Consider the following 18601-nt stretch of genomic DNA (forward strand, 5'->3'; position numbering starts at 1 on the left):
CCTTGGCAGTTCAGTGCTCACAAATAGCCGGGGCCTCATTAGGCGAGAGGCAGCGATGGTTGGAAACGAGAGGACAAAGGCAGTGCCCACCCTGCTCCTGACCCATCCTGCCTGCAGGGAGATGTGACCGGCCACCGTACTGCGTTCGTGCTGACACAGGGCAGCTGTTCGTCTTGAAATGGATGTCTACATTTGTCAAAATTTGCTTATCCCTTTTACAATTTGCACTTGTCATAGTACCAAGATGCATTGTGCGCAAACGGGGGGTCAAAGATACTCGCAATCAATCTGTCACCTTCCCTGTGCAATGAAAGGAAATGTTAAATGATGCTACAGATCCATGAAATTCAAGGGAATAGTGTCAGCTCCCTAAAACGGGAGTTGTGTTTTCCACAAAGCAGCCTCATATCAGAGATATGGCAAAACAGAATGTAGGATAAAATTCATAACAAACACATTAAAACAGATCCTTAGTTAGGAGACTGTAACAGACATTCTTGAGATGCCTCACAGCTATTCATTCTTCTTTATATCCATTTGAATGTTTCCCCCTTGGCCTTTTGTTTTCGTTTTAGCTTTCTAAGCCTCTGTGCCATTCCAGAAGTCCCCCCCCCCCCAGCTGTCCTTTCCCGTGCAGCCCTGCTCACTCTGCCTCTGCAAGACCCTTTCTCATGTGTTGATTACTCGCTTGGCATGTGTGCTGTTTCTAAATTCTGTTTTGCTTCTTAAACCTTTTTATTTTTTTCCCCTGGACTGATTCCCCTCTTTTCATTAAGCTAGACTTTTTTTTTTTTTATTCCACCCCTAAAAAGAGCATTTTATTCTGGCCAAACTGAGGAGCTTTCCATGTTCTCATTTACAAATGTCACTGCAGCATGGCTGAAATTCTGCTCCAGCCCTGAATGCTGCACTGGCACAGAACAAAAGCCTTGCAGTGCCTCATACACCACTGTGTTGTTTTCCCTCGTTCCTCCTCCCGGCTTGCTTAATAGTAACAGCTTGCAATGACATTTTAGCAAAAGCCATATTCTTTGCAGCTCCTCCCCCTGCTTACAGCAGAAATTAATAGTAATAGTCCATTTAAGAGAAGCCATGAAAGACTGGCCCTAAGCTAGAGAAAAGGAAACAGGCAGCCCCACATTCCTCCTTGGCCTTCTTTATTTCAGTCCATCCCACTATCTGAGATTTTTTTTTCCCTCATCAAGTATTCCGCTGTAATTTCTAACCCTTCCATTCAGCACATTAGCTTCAGCATAGTTCAGGGTGCACGCGAAGGTGTCTGCATAGACCTGAAGGGATCAGAGATAATGTTTGCTTTCCCAGAACTAAAGCGCTAAGTGCAGTTCTAGCAGAAGCGGTGTAAGATCATATTCAGCAAAAGGTTATCCAAAGCAACCTGCAATTTAATGTGGAGAATTAATGTGGAGAAAAAAAGAAAAAAGCTATGCACCAGCTCTTGAGGCCTTATTTTTTCTTTCCTAGCAGCCATCTTACCCTGCTGACATTGTCCCATGTGTGCCCCCAGACCTCACCCAGAGCTCCTGGATGTGGTTAAAAGGAGGCAGAATAAATTCCAAGGGTTATTGCTGGTGTTGCCTGTTTTACTTATTTGCATGCATAAGCATATTCTTAGAAAACAAAATTAAGTTTGATATAAATTAATGTGCATTGCGAAAGCTCACTAATGAAGCTCAGTGTTTTCTTTCCTTAGGTCGCCTGTGGAAACCAGCTCACCAGCAGATACCCCATCAGCAGGGGAATAAACTCTAGGGAGGGGGAGGAAGAGCCTGCAGGGGGACAGCACAGCACCACCGCTGCGCTCTGGTTCATCCGAGTCCACTGCACACGGACAAAAGAGTGCGCAGGCTGCTGCCGGCCACTGGCACCGGCTGTATAGAGATATCAGGAGGCATCAGGAAGTCCTTGACTAATGGGCGAGAACTTCCTAGGCCTGATCCAACAGCGAGCTTAGCCAGTGGAAAGCCTCCCACCGACTGCTGGCATCTAGGTTAGCCCTACAGAAAACAAACAAGATACCCCTCCAAATCACCAAGGGAATTACATAACCTTTGGTAGCTTCAAAGCGCTTTTCAGAAGCGATGGTGCTGTTTTCTGATGGAAGAGCCTCGCTTGGCTCCAGCAATTACTCTGACCTCCCCTTCCAGTGAAGGAAAAGGGGTGACAGAAGAGCTGAACGCCCAGCTCACGGCCAGCAGGCTGAAGGTCAGGCAGGTAGGTTCGCAAAACACAGGGGATGTTAAAGCTAGGCAGCTTTATAACGAGGCAGCATCCCCATATAACAAGGAAAGCATCCTCAGCATCCCCAGCTTCTCAGCGCCTGAGCTGCCAGCACAGCCACCAGCCATAATTAATCTCATTTACCGCTTTACACAAAGCAAAACAAAAACGCAAACCATGCAACAAAACAGGTTTGTGTGGATTGGACTGTTGGTGTAAATTTCTGTCATTCCTCAAACTAACAGCCAAACAAAGCAGGGAGTAAAAGCTGCGTAAAAGCTGAAACTTCTGTCCCCCAAAAGCCCAATTTGCCCTGATATAACTGGCAACATTGCATCGCTCATACAGGAACGATAAGGCTGTGTTTACAATAACTTCTGTTATCCATTTAGCATTTTGATTGCTTTAGTTTACGGAATAGCACAATAATAAACAGTGCTTTAAATGACCATAATTAAATGCCATATGTATGAAAGAGCTGAAGTGATTTATCACCCAAAAGCCACTAAGTGCTTGATCACTTCATCAGATCATTAATCTGTTTTCCAGAAATGTGCTTGCCACATATATAGTCAATTGTAAACATTTTGAATGACTGGACATCAGTACATAGTCACGCAATTAGATCAATACTGGGTTAATTCGGTTTACAAATTCCATCAGATATTTAGTGAGGTGTTAAGATGATTTTCTTTTTATTAAGGTAAATGAGTAAATCTTTTTGTGAACATATAGATCAGTGACTGACCAACGTGAAATAGAAAACCCTTTATATTGACAGCTGCCACGTTGTCCTCAACTTCTACTACTAAAAATTTTAGAGACAAACATAGCCTGTTTCTAATTTCTTCTCTGCTATAACGAAGGTACTTCCTGAACACATTGGGTTGGATTGCTACTTCCTCGCTACTTCACAGCGTCTCTCTTGCCTTTCTTTTGACAGGAGTTTGTGTTGTGGTGCCTACAGACGTCTCTTCTACATCCAAAGAATTTTTGGTACAAATACAGTACTAAAAATAAACATGTACACTATGGAGAATGTCAAAACAATCCTAAATGTTAAGCACAAGGAAACATCCGCAACAAACAGCAGCCTGTAATCTAAATTAAGAAGCAAAATAAATATGAGTTCTTCGTTTCAACTTCTTCTGTAAAAGCTGCCTTCTCATACACTTTCTTGGATCATTTGAGCTTCTTTTCAGCTCCCCTAGCTTCTCTCTCTCAGAGGGAACAAGTATTACAGAACGCTGGGCACACCACAGGCTTAAGCCTTTCAATTCTATTTTATGCTTATAAATTCCAAATGCCTGATAGCCTTACAACAACCTGGATAGTGAGAAGACAGTAGAAGTTTGGGATTGTTAAAGAAAACAATCAACAGAGGAATCAAACCACATGGCTGAGGGCCTTCCCTGAAACCACCTAATTATCTTGTCAATGTTGTGTCTTGTACAAGAAGTACTCCCTCAGCCCAAGGTCCTTAATTGACCAACTCTCGCCACGTAACAAGGTCATCCTTCTTAGCACCTCTCCAAAAATCCAGTCTGATACATTTTCTCACTTTTTCACTTGGCATAGCAAATACCTTCTTCAGCTCAATGCATTGGCCAGAGTCAGCCTCCAATTTCCCCTCCCAATTTAGCTTTAGCACATCTAGTCTACTCCCAAGCTGTTCCCTCACCAGCCAGCTTGCCAGAATCTCTTTAAGGCATCCCTCTTCCTGACTGGCAGTGCTTCACTTTTTTTCATGACTTTCTAAGCAGCCTCACAGTAAATGGGAGCAGTTCTCTGAACACCTGCCTGGCCAGGGACCCTTTCTTTTTTGTTCACCTTCAGCAGATTTGTGACAAAAATACAGCCAAGATGAAATAAAGACGACCAGATTGAGAAGTTTTGCAGGCAGTCCAGAATGACTTTATTCACCTTCCTATTATTGGTAGTTAAAAAACAGAGGTAGTTCATTACACCTCTGAATGCTGTCTTCTGACGCCACTTGTCTCACTCTTCTACTTACAATACAGAAACTGCCCAAGTACAAGCAAACTGATCAACCCCACCTCATCTGTGCGCTTTGTAGCCTATTTAACCAATACAAGTGGAACCACAATGAACGTTTTAAGGAAACAGGAAAATATTAGCACTAAAAAAATAAAAAGGGAATGTCATAGCAATATTTGGTAATGTGGTTTGCATACAAATTCTAGTTATATAATATTTATGTACTTCTGAAATGATCAGTTTCATGAAAGCCGTTGCTGGTCTTCAATGCCTCCTGAATCCTGCCTTTTGACTCTTGGCAAAGAAGATAAATTAATTACCTGCTTAGTATTCTGGGTTTGCTTTAGTAAAATGAGCAGCCAACTTTGCAGTGGGCCAAAACTCAAACAGAAACTCAATTCATGCAAAAGAGATCAGCCTCACTTTTCAGCCTTAAAACTTGGATACGCACCATACTGTCTCAACAGCATCTGTCAGCCAAGGGGGTGATAGCTGAACAATGCAAAGCAAACATCCTCGGCAGCAGCAAAGGAGAGCATGTTTGCCATGATTCACTGCACCATGAAGTGCATTCAAACCTGTCTTACAACATCTAAAAAGGTCTCTTTTATTAAAGCACCCGGCTTCCTATGTTCTTCCTGAAATAGGTTGTAAATGCCATGTGCCAAAGACCAGTTTGCTGGCACTTGTGGAATGGCCAGTATGGAAACAGAATGGCTTTGTCACAGGGCAGGAAAATCATTGTAGAAAACTTCAGGGGATACTTACATTATTAACTGGATCCAGGGAGTGTTCTTTATTGGAAACCACACTCTCCCTTATCCTAAATTCAAACTTTAAAAAAAAATAAATGTAGGTATTGATAATTTATTTAGCATTTCTCTGCCCCTCATAGACGATGTGACACAAGAAATCTTTGCGATATTTTACAGTTCTAATTTCACATTGCTTTCAGAAAGCAACTGAGGGTCAGTTTGAGGCTCTGATAGCCATAAAGAGCTTGGGGACTGGCTGGAAGTCACAAAACCTTAACGAGTTCATAGCAGGTGCCAAGGGGAAACCAGATGCAAGAGCTTGCCTGAAACTTCAGGACTGTCTCCTTGCTCAGACAACTGAGGAAAAGAAAAAAAGAAATAAATGAAGCCAAAGCTTTGCACTAATCCCAAGTGAATATAATGGCACTTAATGGCCCCATTTCCTTTGGGATTTCACACTGACACCAGTATTGTTTTGAAACAACAAACTTGTCATGATATTTGCACAGAAACAGTCACTTAGCTCATGTTACCCATAGGCTCGTGTTCTGAAAGACATCTTCTCCAGCTCATTGCCAGCAAGTATCTCACCAGCATACGACAATGTAACAAGACCTACCTATTCCAGTGGTGTGGCATAAGGAAGTGTCATTGGGAAAGCACATCTTTCGTTTTCCAGTTTGCTTTCTTGCCTAGCCACAATTATGATACAGTAAGGCAAAGAAATAATAAAAACTTTAAAAGCCCCAAAAATCTTGTAGCAGCACAACCTTTTTATGCCTTCCTCATATCAAGAAATGAGCAAACAGTAACATATTTGTACAGAGATAACTTCTTATTGTACAATTAAAGAACAGCTTTAGATTTTCACCAGACATAGACCTTTCTTTCTTCAGAGAGGACAACTGTAACACCAACTGTTTATCCACAAGAACAATCAAGTAATTGCTCTGCTCCGAAAGTAGAGATTAAAGTAAAAGAGACAGAAATCAGCAACATGTACAGATAAAATGGTGGGAGGAGTCAGAAAATACAGATTAGTCACTGTGGATAGTTTTTCCATAGCTTCCAAGCATACTAGGAAACCAAAAAAGGCAGGCCTAAAATACATATCAAGGTAGTTACTGAAATACATGACCAGAATTTGTGAACTCACATTGTTTCCCATGAATGCTTGTCCTGATCCTTGTTTCAAAAGGTGAAAATATTGAGGGGCAGAAAGAGATCGTACAATACGGAAAAAGAATTAGAAAAGCTGATTTGGAATCTCAAACAATTCATTTATGTTGTACTTGGAAATCACTTTTAATGGAAATAAAATGTAAAATACAGAGAACCTTACTTGTAGCATTTAATTACCCATCTTAATTAACTTGAACAATGAAATAATCCTATTCCTATTTAAATAGAGCACTTTGCATACTGAAATACGTAGCACAATTAAAAAGAAAGGCTGTATGACTCTTGTAGATGAAAAAATTAATCCTGAAACTTGCTTCTATATAGGCTAAGGCAGCAATTCAAAAGTATTGATTAGATTTGATTTCTATGCAGTGAAATTACTATGAATTCCCACATCTTGCCAGGATGCAGAAAAATGAGAAGTAATTGTCTTCATTTCTCTGATCTTTATGAGATGGTATTCTGTGCCAGTTCATTGCGGTTATCACTCCAGTCATGCTGGAATTTGTTGCTGTGGCAATGCAAAACACAATACAATGAGAGGATTATAGCAATTGCAAACATTCAGATGAGTAATGGTGGATAATCCAAAGGAAACAGGCAAAGTCCCCAAACCTGTATACCTGGAGTCAGATTGCTAAAGCCTATGTACAGGTGCCAAAGCCACCTGATTACCAAAGGCATTAAGCACTTACAGGTTGCATTTAAACCCTTGCATTAAAGCAGCAATCTAACACTCTGCGTAGCTGTCAGCACGTGGAGAAGGGAAGCCTACCTTTTGGGGCAGAGACAGGCTGGAAGGGACTCTCTCCATCGGCTCCCACAGCCACGTCCAAAGCAGTCAAATTGCATCATTAGGCACCCAGACAATACTTAATGTAACAAGTGTTGTGATCAAAGCTGCTGAGACCTCAACCTATAATTACGTCAATGAAAGTCAAATGCCAGCATACATTGTTCCCTGGGTGAGATACCTAGGAAAGCTCAAGAAAACTTCATAAGTGCATTATAGTATTAATCTTTTACAGTATGTATAGCAGAAGCAGACACAAGATGCCTCAATAAGTTTTCTGATAAGGCCTTTTCCTAAATCAAATTATGTCTTTATTGATTGTTAGCTGTAGCAGGCTGGAGAATCAGCTTTTGACAAAGCATAACTGGAGAGAGTTGAGGATCTGATGTGCTGCAGCATGTCATAAAAGAGAGAGGTATCCTTGAGATTTCTGGAGCAGAGGTAAAATGTCAAAATCTATATTTTAAGTAATTTGTATGCTCAATACATAAAACCTTCTGATCTTGAGGGACACAAAAGGGTGCGAGTCTGGGGACAAATCTTCAGATTAATTCTTACTTCCTCCTTACTTTCCCAAATCCAAGCTCTTTGTGAGTCCTTTCTCAGGAAGACCACAACTGTCTGAATTAATCTCCCCCATCTATCAAAGATTATTTCTCCAGTGCTTCTCATTATTATTAAAAAGCTGTACAACTCTCATAGAACAAGCTACAACAAAACCTCATTCAAAGCCTGTTGTGCTATGTTCCACCTGACAATCCAAATGTTTGACTTCTATTTCTCATTACATTATTATCATAGCAAAACTCAGTTATAGAAATGTGTTTTTTTTTTTTTTTAAAGAATAAGATATTTCTTCCTGGCAGCTCGCTACCAGATTTCTTCATCTTTGCGTTTTCATCAGCTCTTTTTCTTCATGTTTGATGTTCTGCTATACAATACACACAAAACCAGGAAAGAATGGCTTTACTTTCAGATATAAAGGACAAAAATGACTAAGCACTGATTTTTTTTTTCCTCCAAGTATTTGCCTGACCTTTTGCTCTCTTCCAGAACAATGAGACATCCTCAACCAGCATAAAGCCATCTCTCATGAATAAACTCATCACAATACTGGCAATTACTGGCTGCAGCCACAATGATTTTTGATCCAAAGGGGAAACATCAGCATACGAACACTTGTCAGGCAAACTTTTTTGGTTCTTGATCATAAACTTCCAAAATCTTCTGTGCATTTGTCCATTTCTGATGTACAGAACACCAACTTCCAAAGTTGTTCTGTGTTTTTTTTTGGAGTGGTATGAGGTGAAGCAGCTGCATCTTAACAGAAGTTTGAAGCCTCAGATAATCCTGGAGCTCTTCACTCAAGGGGAGTTAATATACTTTGCAGCCTTAAGGGACATAAAATAAATGTTGGACCTGATGATCAATCAAGGTCTCTTCCAGCCTGCGCTGTTCAATGTTTCTATTAAAATATTTTATGCTATTAATACGATTCAATGTAAATGAACTTCTAGCTTCCCTTTCTTTCCTGAAAAAGGTAGAAAAAGAACTACAACTTTCTCGATGCTGTTCATTTGAAAAGAAAAGGAACAGCATAGCAAGGAAAATAGCAATGCTAATTTCTGGGGCCAGGGCTTGTACATGTTTTGATCACTTCCTGAAGATGACAAAATATATTTTGATAATACATTCAACTAAAAAATGCAGTTTGTGTAAACATGGATTCTATTTTTTTCTTTTCCCTTTTTGGTGTCTGCTAAATGATGAACTTTTAACAAGAGAAGAAAGTGTCCACATACATACAGAAATTGTTGATTTTATGCATTCAACTTTGCTTTAAGGTGTTGTGGTTCATCCAGTCAGCCATACACATTCTACTCAGAGGTGGATTCAGACTCCCTGCACCTGGGTTTTGGTCTCTGCCACAGGATTGAGCAGCTGGAACAATTTCACAACCCTATGCCCATGAAGCATATTGTGTTTTCTGATGATAGCAGAGATGGAAGGACCACTTGGATCACACCAAATTGCTGAGGATTTCCCTTCCCAAGAAGGATGAGGTTTGGGTGTTGGGACAGTCCTCTCTCACCAGAAAAGCCTGTGGTGAAAACAGACTTAATTCAAACAATAGAGCTCACTACTGGGCTTACAGCATATGGGAACAGAGATAAGAGAAGTCCCTAAGCAGTTCAGCCTCGATTTTTTTGCAAGAAAATAGATGTGGCCTTATGAAAAACCCAGATGTGGACTTGCACTGGTGTCTTGCTCCAAAAGGACTGCTCAGCTGCTAATCTGTTGCACATCTCCCGAGAGAGACTGTGAGAGCTGGTGGCATCCAGCAACAGTCCCCCACTCCACTTCAAGCAGGCGTCAGAAAATGTTGCTGCAAGTTTTGAGCAACTTCAGCCATACAATGAGAAGTGGACAAACCACAACTTTGGTTCAGTCATTCTGGGTTCAAGGGGAAAAAGAGCATGACATATGGTTGGTGCTTGCTGGTTAATTTTGTACTTGCTGCCCAGAGTAATATATTACATAAAAACCAGCCAAATGCGAATCATTCTATCTGACAATGAAGAGCTGGATCATGAGCTGTGGCTCCTGAGCTGTCCTCCCTGGTGCACAGCTCTGCCCCGCAGCCATGTTGCCCTCCTGCCAGCTTCCTCCTCTCCCCTTACCTTTCCTCAACACATTCCTTACACTAAAAGCTGACAACAAACCCATTTTCTGCTCAGATAACATTCTCCCGGAGTTGCTAATGCTCTTCTCGGCTGTAAGCATCTGTGGAAGAAGTTATGATGCAAGGATGGCTTGAGAGCATCCCGCCTCTCGTCAGACATAAATACCCTGTGCCTTCGGATTACAGCACTTCGGGGAGTGGAGGAAGCTGCATTACAGCACTATTTAAACACAACTGTTATTTTACATTTCTATTGAGAATTATTTATCAGCAATAAATCCTGTTGCGATGTCTGAGAAATCTTTGTATTTAATACATGTGCTGCCTTTTAAGAAAAAGAAAGACTTGAGTGCTCTGAAATGGGTGGCAAAGTAGCGAAATGCAATTACTGAGTGCCCTCTAGTGATGCCAGGAGAGAAAAGCTCTGCCTGCATTTCAGGTGGAGGTCCTGAAGGACAGTGCCACACACACTTGCGGTGAGGAAATTCACATTTTTTCAATTGATCTTATCTTCTGTGTGCATTTCATTCTTGCATTTACAGAGAAATGCAATTTATAGCATTTTGATCAAGCTCAATAAAACAGTCGCAGCAGCACAAGTCAAGAGCAAGATACAGCTTTCCTCTATACTAGACTTGGAAAAAAAATAAAAATCAGATGTTAAAGTCTACATTTATCCACCATTGTTTTACTTTCCGAGCCAGACAAACATATTGAATCCTTCCTATTACTATTGTATATTTTGTACAGCAGCATCTAGCAGTCCCATTGCACTAGACAGTAAAAAATGAAAACCTCGAAGAACATATATGTTAATTTAAAACAAAAAGGAAGGTAGGTAAATTAAAAAAAAGATTTTGATAGAGACTTGAAATATGAGCACGTTTTCTGAAATAATAAAGTACTAGATGTCAGGGTAGAAGTGGGGATGCCTGGTCTGGACCAACTGCTCCCATTTGGTGAGTTCCCAAGGACAGCTGTGGCTACAGCCAGCATTCCTCTCTTACCTAACAGCCCAGTATTCCTCATTCCTCTGCTGAGGAATTGTCCTCTCACACACACCCCATGAACAACTTTAACAACTTTTTTTTTTGGGGGGGGGGGGGTTGCATTTTGTCAGCCATGTATTTCTGTACTAGCTCAGGTTTTAAGGCAAGAATAGGGCTTGGGTTCACTGGAGTGAGATGGAGTTTTCCCCCAGTCCGCCCCATTCCCTTTATTCTGCTTCCTTCAGGTCGTTTCTTGTGCACAATGCCCATGGTTTTACCCAGGCTTTTCATCAGGCCCAGTAATGCAGGCTTTCAGCCAAGTTTGACACTGCATTTGACAGACCAGAAATCATTGGATTTTAAGACAGTTTATGAATCTGTGAACTGCATTAAAAAACAAACAATTCACAGAGCACATGTCTTGAGGTATGAATAATTCAGATATCTTGCACTGTTTCAGACTTTTTTCCCCTCTGAAGTTCCGGCCCATTTGTGTTAGCATTACAAAATACACTGCTTGTGAAAGAGATACAAAATATCTGGCTCACAAGGTCAGCATAAGTGGTTAATAACAATTCATTAATTAACCTGCGTGATATTCTGTTAGCTTCCCTGTTGGTTCTTGGAGGTGGGGGAGAACGCTTTCTTCCGATGACGGAGCATCGTGTTCTATAATTATGGCTGCTGCATGTGACTTATTTCAGTACCATTGACTTCAAGACTATAATTACCAGGTTTCTTTATGGATGAGTCAGTCATCTAACTGTATGCTTTAATTTGATTGATCACCATGCTATAACATTTGCAAATCAAGCACCGCAGGACAGACATTTTCTGGTTATACACCCACATATCAGAGTTATTTCTAGAGCACACATCTTTGTAAAGTCCTTGTAATGGCACTATTACTATACACACATCTAGAGAACCTACAGGGCAGTCAGTGAAGTTGCCAAAAAAAGAGTAGAAACGTAGCACTGTTCCTGATTTATCAAAAATCACTTTTTAGATCAAAAATAAATTTATGTATTCTCTTGAGCCACAAACTTCAATACTATAGTAAAGGTGCAGGAAAAAAAAATAAGACACCTCTCCAAAATTGTTATTCCACTTCACTCCCCACGTAAAGGGCTTACTACAATGGCAAATTATTTGCTAACTTGGGCATAGAGGGAAAGCTCCGCAGGATTTGTAGGGCTTGTCTGGCTTCTAATTCTCAACAAAGAGGAAGAGAAGACTTAGTTACCAGTCCCAGAGAGTCTCAGCCTAAGACTGATGAACACGCGTTGCAAACATTCCTTCTGGCTGGGAAGATACTTGACTGTCATCCCACCCACCCAGCCCAAGACATTTTTAACCGTCTCTGCAATAGCAACACTGCACATGTCTGAGTCAGCACAAAGTGACAGGTTTGAAAAATAGCTAGCAAAAACTGATGGCAGGTCTAAAACATCGTTTTACTGGAGGAATAGCTTTTGTAAGTTTAAAGAGCTTGCTTTCCTTATGAAAAGAAAACGCTTGAATGACACGCACACCATTTCTAAGCATACATTTACAGTCTTGCATTTTGTCACTAACCTTTTCATGTATGATATAGCTGTAATGATCTGTACAAAGTATACTAAGTGTGTATTTGCTTCCCAATGAGGCTTATTTTCCTTTCACCACAATGCTGGGGTGGGGGAAATCTCTGTTAATAGAGAGTGTTTCTTAGTGGAAGAGGCATAGAAAATACGTCACTCTGAATAAGCCTTTTCACCCCTTCTCAGCGAGAGTACAATTTGGATAACAACTTGTATATTGAAGAATAATTTACAGATTTTCTTAGGAGTTTTTCTTTACATGAAGTGGAGCTGTTTAAGTGTCAGAAAGGTCTCATTTATTATCCTGTGTACACGTTTAGGTTAATTGCAGGTACACTTCATATTTCCTCTGCACTATCATTGGTCACTGATTAATTCAGCATGAGTTTCACTGTCAGCCAACTATTTACTGTATTAAACTGAAGAGCAAGAAAGATGGGAATTCTTTATTTTCTTGGCATCATGCTGCTTTGCTATATCTAGTCCAGCCAAAACTTTTCAAAATACCAGCAACAGAATTTTGACCGTGATAAAGAGTTACACCATCGCACAGAAGGTTAATGAAAAATGACACAGTGTTACTCAAAAAAAATAAAGTGTTATATTCATTTTCTGAAAAGATGCTGGCTTAGATTTGTTATACTCACATAGGTAAAGCTCCCAGTGAAGGCTACACCAGCTAGCTAAGTATTACACAGTAATCACCCTGCCAAATAGGAGCTGCAGCTAAATAATTCACTAAGTACGAGGGCTGATTGGAAATTCAGTGGGATAAAAACTCATGAAAGATATGATGGGCTGGTAAAATGATTTTTGAGAACTGCAGCACACTTGAAATCACCTGTATTTTGCAAGCTTTTGTCAGGTATGCCATCAATAACATGCAGCTATATGATTATGAGGACTGCTTTCATAATCAAAGCAATCTCAATCAGTGAAAATACTCAATGCATTTTGCAGAGCTAATTGCAATTTCAGGTAGGGGGCAGGCAAAAGGAGAACTGGTCTTTAAAAAAAAAGAACCAGGGATGGGCTACAGACAAGAGATTTGCTACTCAGTATATCATTTAAAACCCATTAAAGTTAATGTACTTTGTATTTCAGTCTTGACATGCATACAGGAGAACAACCAAGAGTTTGTGGGTGTGTTTATAACCTACAAAAAATATTTGGATGACAAATTATTTAGAGCTCTATAAAAAGAAAGTTGCTTTCTACATCATGATTTTTCATCATCTCTATTATGCACAAAGTAATCTTTCATCAAGTGCATTTACTTATTAAATAAATAAGGAAAAATGAGTGTCATTAAAGCTTCCACTAATGAGGACTTTTTCTTCTTTCATGAAATGTTAAGCAAAATATATTATAACTGGAATAAAGTAGAAGTTTTGTGGTTTTCTTCAGCCAATCTCTCCAGCCTATCAGTGAGTGAAACTTGAGCTTTGTGCTCAAACCAGAATAAATAAATAGTAATTAAAAAATTAAAAAGCTTCCACAGATGCAATTTCATAGAAGTACATGCATTAAATTTGTGTGCGGACAGGCGTTTTTAAAGGAAATCTTAAGACTTCTAAAATACGTATACAAAATACAGTGGCATGTGAAAGTGTTCTAGACATTCACAGAAGCAATAAATAATCACCCAGGAAGAAACTTATGAAGAAATAAATACCTTTAGCATTTCAGGCTCCTATTAAACCTGAGGTATTCTCTGGTAGAACTTCTACACTCATAACAAAAGATGTAGGGGGAAAAAAGGATTTCTGCTCATTCAGTTCATGCTAGCCCACGTTAATGCCAGAGGCTTAGCCCAGGAGCCCTGGCATCCCGCTGCTGCCCTGTGGGAACGCAGCAGCGATGGAGGCTCTGAGGCAGGTGCTCAGCTCGGCTGCGCAAGGATGTGCCACTGGAAGCACTGGTTACCTGCAGGAGCTACAAAAGGACAAGCCGTGACCTTTACATAGTCTTCAACTTGATTGTTGAAGATGTGTAAAAAATCAATGCCTTCTCGCTTGCATGAATACTTTAATAGCGTACATCTCTCCAGAGGGGGGGCAAAATAAAAAAAAGAGATCATAGATGTAACCGCAGAATGGTTACTTTTTTTTTTACTACACATTTCATAGTAGTTTTTGTTTCTACATTGTTTGCGTGTTTGTTTGGTTTTTCCTCATTTTCAGGGTAGCAGTCACCCCATAGCTGTCATTTGGTTGTATCGAGCCCAGCACAAGGCCACAGAAGAGAACAACAAACTAACCTCCCATGGTGAGCCTCTGAGCTCATATCAAGTCTACTTCAGTGGCAGGATATTCTACTCAAGACTGCTCCTTCAAACTGATTAAATAAATAATTAAAGCAAGCATTAAACATTACTAGTTGTTTTAAAGTAAAAATTTCAGGCCACCTTACCCAAATAATAAAATCTTTGGTTCTTTTCCACTTCCCTGATTCTTTCCTCCATTTTCGGTTTCCAGCCTTGAGTCACAGAATTACTGTGCTCAGCTTTTTCATTATGTTCCCATCTTGGCAGGAATCTTGATGACCACTGTGATCAACAGGACCCTCAGTACAGCATACTCTGAAAACAACTCTGCTCTTGTAGACCCCCAAGGGCTACAGAACAGGAAAATCTGTTTGGGTGGAAACGTGGGGAAAGTAGGCTGAAGCATGAGGAGAGCAATTCCTATTCCTCCATACCACAGAATTCAAGCAGAAAATTATGCATTCAAGTGGTAGCGAAATCCTGCCTTTGAGATGATGGTACATTCTTTCCAATTACCATGATTAGAGAGAATCAGAGAGAAATTATCCTGTACAAGACTGTTACATGTAAAAGTAAAAAATAACAAGGTAGTAACAAATTACAAAACTTAAACTACCCTGATGTTCAGCCCATCATTATTATATTCCTTACTATGTATCCAAAGGCAGATTTGAAATAATTACTGAGTGCACACATCTTACCAAGTGTATTACATTCATATATAGTTACAAAAAATAAAACATAATGGCTCTGAGACAGTCAGAAAGTTAAACCTGTGAATGATGTGCTGAATATTTTAATAAGAAGCAATAATCAAACCTGACTATTCCATTTGAAATATTTAATTCCTATAAATTTAACAGGAAGAGAGTAAAGCAGTAATTCCAGAACGAATAATGTCTTAATATGTCACTGTTCAAAACCATACTGGAATGCATGTTTTCCACAGGTGTTACTTGTAGCTCAGTAAGTTATGACTAATACTTAAAGATATCAGAGATCTGATCTATCTGGATATAGTGAATCTGGAAAAGAATAGCATAATTCTTTATATATCTCCTCTAATGAGACCAGACAGCAAGCTCTGAATGAATAAGCCAGATATTAGATCTGTACTGTGCTTTCAAAAATTAAAAATTCAATGTTTCAAACCCAATTGACCAAAATTAACTTTCCTTCAAGAAAACTGCACCAAATGAAGACATTTAACCTGATCTTAGAAGCCATAAACCACTATTTATTTACTCCTACATAAATCACATCGGATATACTTATACCTGTTTTATATTCCACACCTCAAGAGTATCAGCACAAAATGCATTAATATTTTGAGCTCATTGGTTGAGAGTTAGGCCACGTAAAATTTACACAGCTTCATCTGAGCACTAGTAAACTGGCAAGAAAAAAAAACTGCAAAAGCCTTTCTGTGCTTATATTAATGCAAAGTGGAATTTAACAGCCCCAACACAACAGTGAACCCTATGGGCAGAAACCTGCAAGAAAGTCTCTGACCACACAGTGGGACTGGCAACAACTCCTGTTTCTGACAGCCTGGCTAGAGGGAATCGCCATGCTTCAACAGCGGTTTTCCAGAGAAACCTTTATTTGTATGCCTGTACATATTTTAACAAATAATATCTCAAAGTATATACGCTGAATGAATAGTTGATCGTGTGTTAATTGTGGTGATGTTGACTACAGTTTCTAAGTAGACTTCTTAAGAAATATCTTCTTGGGGAGGGGGGAAGACTTAAAAAAAAAAATAAAGATTATCATCTGTGAACCTATAAATTACAAATTTGCAGTTGTTCTTCACGTCTAAGGATGAAGTGTGGCATGATCATAGCAAGCAACCAGTCCCCAGTGAAACACCACTATATCAAAAGTTCTCCATTAATACATTACAAGTAATTTTAGAGTTTGCCACCTAAAGCATTTTAACAAACATCAGCATCTGACAGATGACAGACGTTGTTTATCCTCTCACTATGCTCAGAGGATATGGTAACTGGCAGAAGCATAAACCACAATGTAAGAAAAATCACCTGAATCCAGGTTTTGTTTGGAAATGTTTTAATGCCTTCTTTTACTTCCTATGTACTACAGGCACAAAGATTATTTTTGTTTGTAACATCCCAGAACATGTCTGAGTAAATTGACTCGTCTTCACCTGGCATTTTCATTACCATTTTGCTCTTTTTCACATTAGTGAGCCCTATTTTTCCAAGGCTCATTTTGTGACAGAAGATGATGCTTGGAAGATATTTTTTATAGACTTCTGCTATAGTTTGAAATTTACAAAGTCATTATATTCTGATTACCTGAAACACACACAGACTTTAATAATGTAACTATTACATGGGTCAAAAATACAATGAGAATGAATTGCTTCATCAAATTTTAAATGATTAAGGACAAGTGATTTTGATTAGCTAGCTCTGCTACCTTCATCATAATAACACAGGGAAATATTGCTAACAAAATCCAACCTCAGCATCATACTTATTAACCCTTTTACTTTCTAGATGCGCTGAGATCAGTATAGAAACTCTACTGCAAATAGGGGCTTACAATCCCTTTATAAGCATTTGTTTTGGGGTCTTTTTCTGGGGAACCCATCATAGCTCAACTAAAAACAAATAGCAGCACAATAGAGAAGTTATTAATAAGGTATTTAAATATCCATAACTTTCTGGCCTAGAAGGGTAGGTACATTGTTATGAATGCTTTCATGAACCATTTATACATCCAGGTATAAAGTTGAGTATGTGACCAGGAAACTACGGTATCCTTCTTGCATTTAGCAGCAGGGGTAGGTCTGAAGAACATATGATGAAGATCAAGGTTAAAAATTTAAAAAGGTTAAAAATTAAATTTGCTTGGCTTATATTAAACATATATAATTATTTGCTAATTACAGAAGTGGCTTCTGAGAAAAAAGATAAGGTACTTAAAAAACCTTGTTCTGGACAGCACATGGTTATCACCCAATTATAAAAGCACTATTGCTCTCAAGATATTCAAAATATCTCTACATAAAAGACATCCACCTCTCATTAAAGTTTTTTGCTCTATTATAAAAGCATTTTCTCTGCTTTAGCAGAGACATCTTCTTCATTTTTACACTGAGATGTAACAGGCACAATTAAAGATTTTGTGCTATTCTGGAAGTGAGTCTAGTTTTCACTATTCAAATTCACTAGATAACAAATAAAGCAAGGGGTCATGAATTTAATGTAATGCAAAATTCAATGCAGTTACACTTTCAGACATTTTTCATCTAATAAAGGTCATTAACTTACAAACTATCAAAGAAAATTCAAAACAAGTTGGAATCTACCTTTCCATACCATTAAAAAAAAAAAAAAGACAAATAGCAAGATTCAGATCTAATCAGCAAGTTATGACAACAGTCAGATGATGCAGGCAAGGTGACAAAACCTTAGTCCTGGGAAAGATCCGTATTCAAGTAACATCTCCCACACAGCGCTATCGTGACATAATCAAACTTATAGTATTAAATGCTCTACAGTAAACAGGTCAAAGGACTATTGCCCATCACACAGACACACAAGAAGGAGTCCATACCTCCCAACCTCCAGCCACAATCCTCTACAGGAAACAAGGCTTGCTCTCTTTCCCCTGAAAAAAAAAAGAGGGAGACTCTCCCAAAGGCAATTGAAACTGCAAACCTAAAACAGGTGTTCTGAGTTTCTCCTAGAAAACCTCTTCTTCTTCCACCACTTATAACCCTTCCCCCAACCTCACCCCTTTATAATTACCTATATGAGCTTTACACATGACTCTAAGCAGTTAGGAGTGCCTGTTGCACTGGCATTTCCAGGTGTAACAGATTCGTGGAGACGCAACTGTCAAACCAGTTTAACAGCCAGCTGAAAGCAATAGGGATTGAAAGATTAAGTAGCAGAGAATAGATCTATCGACGTTTTATGGGACGGATCAAGGCAAAGAAAAGGGCATCAATACGCCAGGCTCCAATCTGATTAGAATAAAACACATTTCTAGCCAGTAGAAATTCATCACTAGACACTGAGATTAACCAACAGACAAACACGAATATAATACAGACTTCCAAACCCTGAACAACAGGAAT

General features: G+C 39.3%; 1 long non-coding RNA gene across 2 annotated transcripts in view; it reads right to left on the reverse strand.

The window, feature by feature from the left end:
• Positions 1-18285, reverse strand: part of LOC125184067 (uncharacterized) — a 58355-nt gene extending 40070 nt beyond the window's left edge. The window contains exon 1 of one of the 2 annotated variants that reach the window (XR_010834012.1): positions 18076-18285. This is a non-coding gene — a long non-coding RNA (uncharacterized lncRNA). The remainder of the gene's footprint in view (positions 1-18075) is intronic. The other variant, XR_010834011.1, reaches the window with a different exon arrangement.
• Between the last annotated feature and the right edge of the window lie 316 nt (positions 18286-18601).

The sequence above is a fragment of the Anser cygnoides genome, chromosome 10, assembly GCF_040182565.1.
Source record: "Anser cygnoides isolate HZ-2024a breed goose chromosome 10, Taihu_goose_T2T_genome, whole genome shotgun sequence".
Lineage (NCBI taxonomy): Eukaryota > Metazoa > Chordata > Aves > Anseriformes > Anatidae > Anser > Anser cygnoides.